Source organism: Corvus brachyrhynchos, unplaced genomic scaffold (genome assembly GCF_000691975.1).
Source record: "Corvus brachyrhynchos isolate BGI_N302 unplaced genomic scaffold, ASM69197v1 scaffold1133, whole genome shotgun sequence".
Lineage (NCBI taxonomy): Eukaryota > Metazoa > Chordata > Aves > Passeriformes > Corvidae > Corvus > Corvus brachyrhynchos.
The window spans coordinates 9,598-16,634 of NW_008237271.1; positions in this window are offsets into that span (position 1 = coordinate 9,598).

The following is a 7,037-nucleotide window of genomic DNA, read 5'->3' on the forward strand; positions in this document are numbered from 1 at the left end:
ACTGTAATTTGAAGACATTATTAAACTTTCTCCAGTAACTGCTACTCAGAAGTAGTCAGTAATAATTTCCTACTGAGTTTTCTGTTCCCTTCAGTATAAACTGATATATCAAGCTATATCTTGTGATCCAAATCAAACATATTATACAAGTTCTCTAACATGCAATAAAAATGATTATGCCAGTCAGTTAGCCTAGACAGCCTTCTTAAGAGTCATTTCTATGTTTTCTTGAGTGCTGAATTTTATGCACAGGGCCCAATTACAAATTACTTTCCATGTTCCTGACAGTCCCTTTTCTTTTAGGATACTCACAGGGAGATTGACAATTATGGAAACAATGGGGGACAAAGTGTTATTACCAACTAGGCACAACAAATATGAAACTGTACATAGTTAGCTTTCAGATTTTCCCTCCCAAGTCCCATTTTCTGTATATTGATTGTCCAAAGAGATTGTCTTCCAGCATCAAATATCCTTATCAGCAACAGTGAGCATGCAGAGCATATTTGGTATATACTTACTAACTCTACAGTAAATAAACACTTACCATTTTCAAAATGCTTTTCTGTGACCTCATTTGTCAAATTGGAAGGAAAAGCAAGAAAGATTATACATGTGGAAAGCTCAGAAAAATTCAGCAACAGTATTAGTGATTCCAACAAAATAAGATTATTATGAGCATGTTTCTCATGAATATTTTAACGCTTCATAATTTTAGGTGTATATATCTGTAAAGCAGAATCCTACTTAATAAACAGTTGTCTACAAAGTCGGTTTCCTAATATACCATTATTTGACATAATCTGATAATTGGAAACTTCATCTGAAACAAGCAATAGGTTTCCTGCTGGTTTGATCCCTGTTATTATTTACTTACCAAAATTTTGAGGCTCTACATTCTGCCCTACATAGTCCTGCCTGAGAATGATGCTAAAAGTAAGTGATGGTTTCCATTTCACTCCAAAACAGACACATGTTAGAAGCCACGTATAATTTCATTGAATTTGTTTACCATACATTATCATAAAAATTACCCTGCTGTTTACTTGCATATTCTACATCAGAATTTCTACTTGCTACAAATATTTCTAAGAAAAACTGTGTGTATATATACACTGGAATAGTAAACTAACAAACATATCATTCTGTATACACAAAGTTATGGCAAGGCAATTGAATCTGCAGCAACTTCTAAAGATGACAGATTACTGATATAAAAAAAAAAATATAATTACAAGTATCTGTTCATAATCAGTTTCTAAAAGACCGAAACACCTATTTCCATTATCACATTTACAAAACGCTGGTCAATTGTGGCATCCATTAGGCTGAGCAAGTGTGAGGTCAATGAGCAGTTATTCATTGTGTACTCTTCCTACTTTTCAGTCAAATATGGATGTATATTTACACAAAAGGCAGAAAAGAGCACGACAGCACAAAGTAAGAGGAGGGACGAGATGTCAACCCTCCTGCCAGTCTTTCTCAAGAGGCAGAGTAGCAAAACTAAGCTGATATTGACTGCTACTGGATAGCAGTAATGAAGATTGCATAGATTCTGGTAATTTTCATTGCACAGCAGCTCTAGAAAGAAAAAGCTGAAGATAATTAGGACAGTACTTCACATCCACAATGTTTTTGCAACAAGAATAAAGAATGAACTGAGTAGCTAAAATGTTAATTTTGAAGAAGTGGCAGTTTAGTGGTGGAAAATACTGACAATACATACCTAGAGAAGTTTTAAGTAACAGGAAGAGAAGCTGTATATTTTTTTTCCCTCACATATGCAAATATGAAATCCAAAGCTAGGGATTGTTTGCTGTATTTTGATGGGACAAGAACATACATTATGTTCAAATACTTGAAGAGAGAAAGTGATTTGGGTTCCTGCAGCTTAAAATGAAAGCAGCTGCACTACAGCTGTGCATCTCAAGAAGTCAATAAAGACAGACAAATTTTTCTAGAAGCTGTGAGGTTAAGTGTGCCTTTTATCAGGGAGAAACATGTTTGGTTTTAATTTAAATACTGCTTTGATATATGCTATCAGAAACTAGCCAGGAGATAACAAATTACTCTAGCTAAACTGTATGCAATTTACCAATAGTAGCACTTCTTGAGAATGTCAGGAGGACAGCGATAGCTCCAATGGTTTGTTTACAATGTGTTTCACTCTTAGCATTAATCCCAACCACCATGTCCCACAAGGTTAAATGAAACCATCCTGCTTACTGACCTCTGCTTTGTACTGGCAGGCATGCTATTAAAACACAGCAAAGAACGGCAGCTATTTTGCATACATTTACTCAAATCAAGGATCAAGGCTTAACACATCTAGTTATTATTATGCTAGACTTGATAAAATTGCTGAAGTATAAAGCTACTTTGTGCTACCTGAGGCTTCTTACACGACTGAAACAATCTTTCTCTAACACTGTCTTCCGTGCATTTTAATTATGAGGGATACATACAAAGCTCCAAAGTTTTAGAGATTTTTCAGCAGATTTTTGATATTTTTTCTCAGAAATGCAGCAGTAGCTACATCTGTAATTCTAAAACTCTTAATAGTGACAAAATAAAGGGGACATGACAGAGGAGATGCAACTGCTGCAACAGGCAGGAACTTGTCACCATTGCCCCCTATCCCTTAAGTCACGCGTTCAGTCAGGTGGAAAGATGACAGGGAGTCTTCTGTGTCATGTGCCCTGTTTGCCTAACAGGCCTCTCCCAGGGAAGGTAGGGTGCGATTCCTGTAATCTGTTTCTCTCTTGGACTCCTGGATACTCCTCAACCTAGTCACCTCCTCGTGGAGTTCCATGAGGTCTTTCCAGTCCAGGAAACTCCCTGGGCAGCATGCTAGAGTGCTCCACCACAGATCATGCTGACAGTGCAGCCTCTCACCTCAGCATCTGAGTTTACTTATTTACTTCACAGTTTACTTTCTCTCATTTATGGATTCTGCACAACATCAAGAGATAAAGAATTATCTGTTATTCAAGGAGCGGCTACTGCCTTGTAGCCTGAAGACTGGTGTGTTAAAAGGATATCCATCACACAGGACAAATTGCCTGGTGTATATCCTAACCATCAAAACGTTAATAAAGAGTAGAGTATCATATTATGAAATGACACAGCCAATGCCACTTTTATTTCTACTTTGTCCAAAGAATTATACTTCAGGGGACAATAAAAGTCCAAGGAAAGTGACCACTAACAGCCTAAATACAGAGTTATTTAACACTCTGTTTAACAAAACTAACAGCTTTTAACGAGTGTATACTGAGACTTAACATATTTATATCATATGTCTAAAGCCTGTAATAAACTACAAATGCCAGGAAGGCAATGGTTGTGCAACCACAGATAGATTGAGAACCCCTGTGAAGACAACACCATACCTACAGCTTCCAAGAACTTTTTGTCTTTGCTCTTTCTCAGGGCAGCAAGAAACAGGAACATTACTGGTGCTCCTTTCCATGATAGCTTATGCAAATAAACTTAATTTTCTCTACTTGTTGCTTTATTTAGAGTAACTGGGACATACAATGGATAAAATGGTTGCTGAACCTGGACAAAACATGCGATAATCTAGTCAGATGAATTCAATTTACTTGCAGATAGAAAAGAGTTACTATACAAAGTCTCATTTTTTGCTTTGAAAATGTATCCCCCATATTATAAAGCATTTAAGTACAGAGAAACAAAATAACCAACCCAATGCCTATGATTTAAGAGAACAGGTGCAACCAAATTTCAAAATCCATCTGCCATATTTATTCTTTTCCCCCTAACATAGCTATGCACGTGCATATTTAGGCATAGAGATAGTTCACTCCAGCACAGCTATCCTTTTTGGAAAGAGGCTTGTGAAATCAGTATAAAAACATCCACATAGCTTTCCCCAGTGTAATTTCTGCAGCACAATAAAACACTGAAGTGCATATATTTAAGGCAGGAATTTAATCAAGCCCGGGATTAGTAGGACCAATGGAGTTACTCACCATCAGCAATGGACAGAATATGCCTGGCTACCCACTGACCTTTTAGAAATGGTACTCACAGTTTACATATGCATCAATGTCTATGCATGTCAAAAGCAGTAAAATTCTAACTTTTTGAGACAATCTGTTGGAAGACAGGGTGGAAGTCTCCAACAAACCACCTGCTCTAGCAACCACTGCAATCCTTGCACGTCTCTTCAGACATCTGCAACTGCAAGACTCCAATCACAAGGGAGAATTACACACACACTTTGTAAAGAATAGCTTTGACTCCTGCTGTTCCTCTCTCTTGTAAATCACTTATATTTGCAGGAAAATCATGCAATTTCTGGACATCAGGTGGATGAAAACACTATTTCAATCTCTGTTTTCCACCATGGGAGCTCTACATGCATTCTCTGTGACAGTAAAGCTTTCTAGAGAGATTCCTGCCTCCTAATCAGCATCCAAACACATTCCCAACCCTTGATTACTCTTGATTATGCCAGCACAACTGCCTCTGGTTAATGTAGTGAAAAGCTATAAAATGTCTGAATTAAAAAACAATACAAAACAAAGAGAGTGAAGTTTTCTTTTAGTCCAAAACATTTTACAAGCAAGCCAAAATCCAAAGGCGCCACTGGAACCTTTAGTTACCAAATCAAGGTTTAGTAGAGGATCAGTCTCACTTAGTTTTTGTTGCAAAAGTTGAACTTGCGAAGTTAAACAGATGACCCAACATGCTTTCTTCCTGCATCCCACACTCGATGTCATGTGCAGTGCTGCATTTTCCAGACAGATTTTCCCTCAGCAAACTAGTATTTTTAGCTCTTAAGCGTCTCCTTTCAGATAGCATTTGCTGACAGACCACTTTGATCTTAATGCATATCAAAAGAGTCTAAATTACAAATTCCTAAATAAACTGCTTACGTTTGACTATTCTCTCTTTAAATTTTAATCAGGGTAGAACACAGAAGGGACAATGTTTCAACTCCTAGCCTTTTTTCCATGCCTTTTGCTGTATTTTTGATTAACAATCTACAGTGATTCCAAAAACTTAAGAATGTAAGATGCGTTAAAGCACACTTTCAACCACGCATAAGTGTTAAAACCCAAAGTGAATTTCAAGACACAAGATATTTAATACACAGTAGGAGGCACTTTTCAGTTCAAGCCTGGCATCCTATAGATCAAATATTTTCAAGTACAACTGCTATCCAAAAAGTCAAGTAAGGTAGAAAGTTTCAGGATTCTGATTATTGATATCATTGAATCCAATGTATTTCTAAGTTTTAAAGTATGCATTGACATTGTGAATATTTTAAAATGTTTCTGTAAGTTATGAATGTATTTGCAACAACCCGTTTACTCAAAAACTTAAAGTGTTTTCTCTAGTTAATGCAATAAGAATACATACATGGAAGACACAGACAGGTGGCTTATGTAAGATTACTGATTGAAAAGAACATGACTCATGAATTCTCTGGGGCAATGAAGTTTTACGGATATATCCCAAAAACTTTAGGAAAGCATAAGATATATATAATTGGTTTAGAGGAGTGAGACTTTGAGATTTTTATATAAACTACAGTTGTTATTTCTCACAGCTCCTCTACAAACAGGCCACTTAGGGACAGGCATGTAAAACTTATTTCAGGTTAAAAACTGCACTTTAGATAGGCATCTCTTCCCAGCTCCAATAGGGCATCCCTAAATCCCAGATCAGAAAAGTTTCAGAACTGTGACCTCACTATTGTGTCAATATGCAGGACAGCAGGAGGCAGCAGTGACAACACAAGATCCAAACCTCAGTGTGGTGTTCAAGAAACAGCCCTGATCGATAGTTACCTTAAAAATGCAAATTCTCATCCAGGCAAAACATGTTTAAGAATCCAGAGGTTTTAAAGCGGCTCCAACTCATGTTTAGGGATTTAGAAAAAATAGACCGTAGAGTCCCACGTGACTTACAGAAACAAAACAGATTTAGGTCCCTCTGGCTGGCCTTGGTAACGTCAGTAGGTATCACAAGGAACAGGAATGCTGAGGTTTGCACTATTCTCCACTTTCTCCCTACCACCAAAAGTGCAAATGGACTTCAAATGCGAACCCTGTTTATAGCAACTACTCAAATTCTACCAGAGCATGCATTAGCATTTTAAAAAGCACCTGTGCGATGCAGTGACTGATAAGGCATTTTAGAAATATGTTTTAAAATGTTCTCCTTTGCTTTACCTGTAATAGACTAAAATTAATAGCAACAGAAAATTACTTTTAAAAGTAACTATCAGTTGGGATGAAATGTAGGACATAAGAGGGCAGCATGAAAGATTGGAATAAATGACAGAGAGGAGATAAGACATAATAACTTCTCATTATTTTTGATTTAACCAAATCAGAAGAAACTCAAAGTACTTGTTAACACTGCTGAAAATTCATGTGATGCAAAGGCCCACAATTTCCCAGAGAAATCTGCAAGAAATTAGAGGAATAATGATCCAGAACCAAGGTAAAAGCAAAGGTGCTTGAGGAATAGGAAGGAATCTCCTCAAAATGCAGCTAGGCCTTCAGTCCTTTAAGTAAAGGGCTCTGCACAGCTATTATTTTACAAAACTCTCTACTTTACCAATTTACATGGAATTCATTGGGATTTTTTGCCACAGTCTTCAACACATTGTTTCTCTCTCTCCGCCTATCAAAATTTGATGGCCAGCCCCACACAGAAGCAAAGTGAGTTTTGCATTAAACTAGCTACTTCTTATAAGGATATAAATCAGTTACAGCATGCAACAGAGGAAAATATAAAGAGACAATAAATATCCTCAAGTACATAGTTTTACAAAAAATAAACTGAAATCAGATTTCAGGCAGCTATTGAAGAACAAAATTAGGTAGATATTGTTCCGGGCTTACAGTCTTAAGGTGGTAGGAAGTATGTATATTCAGGAATTGGTTTGGATGGGGTTACATTACCAACCTACAGAAGAGGTGACACCACCGTTATAAGGCAGATGCTAACTGATCTCAGCACACAGACACCCTTTTAGTCACCTACTACAGGATCCC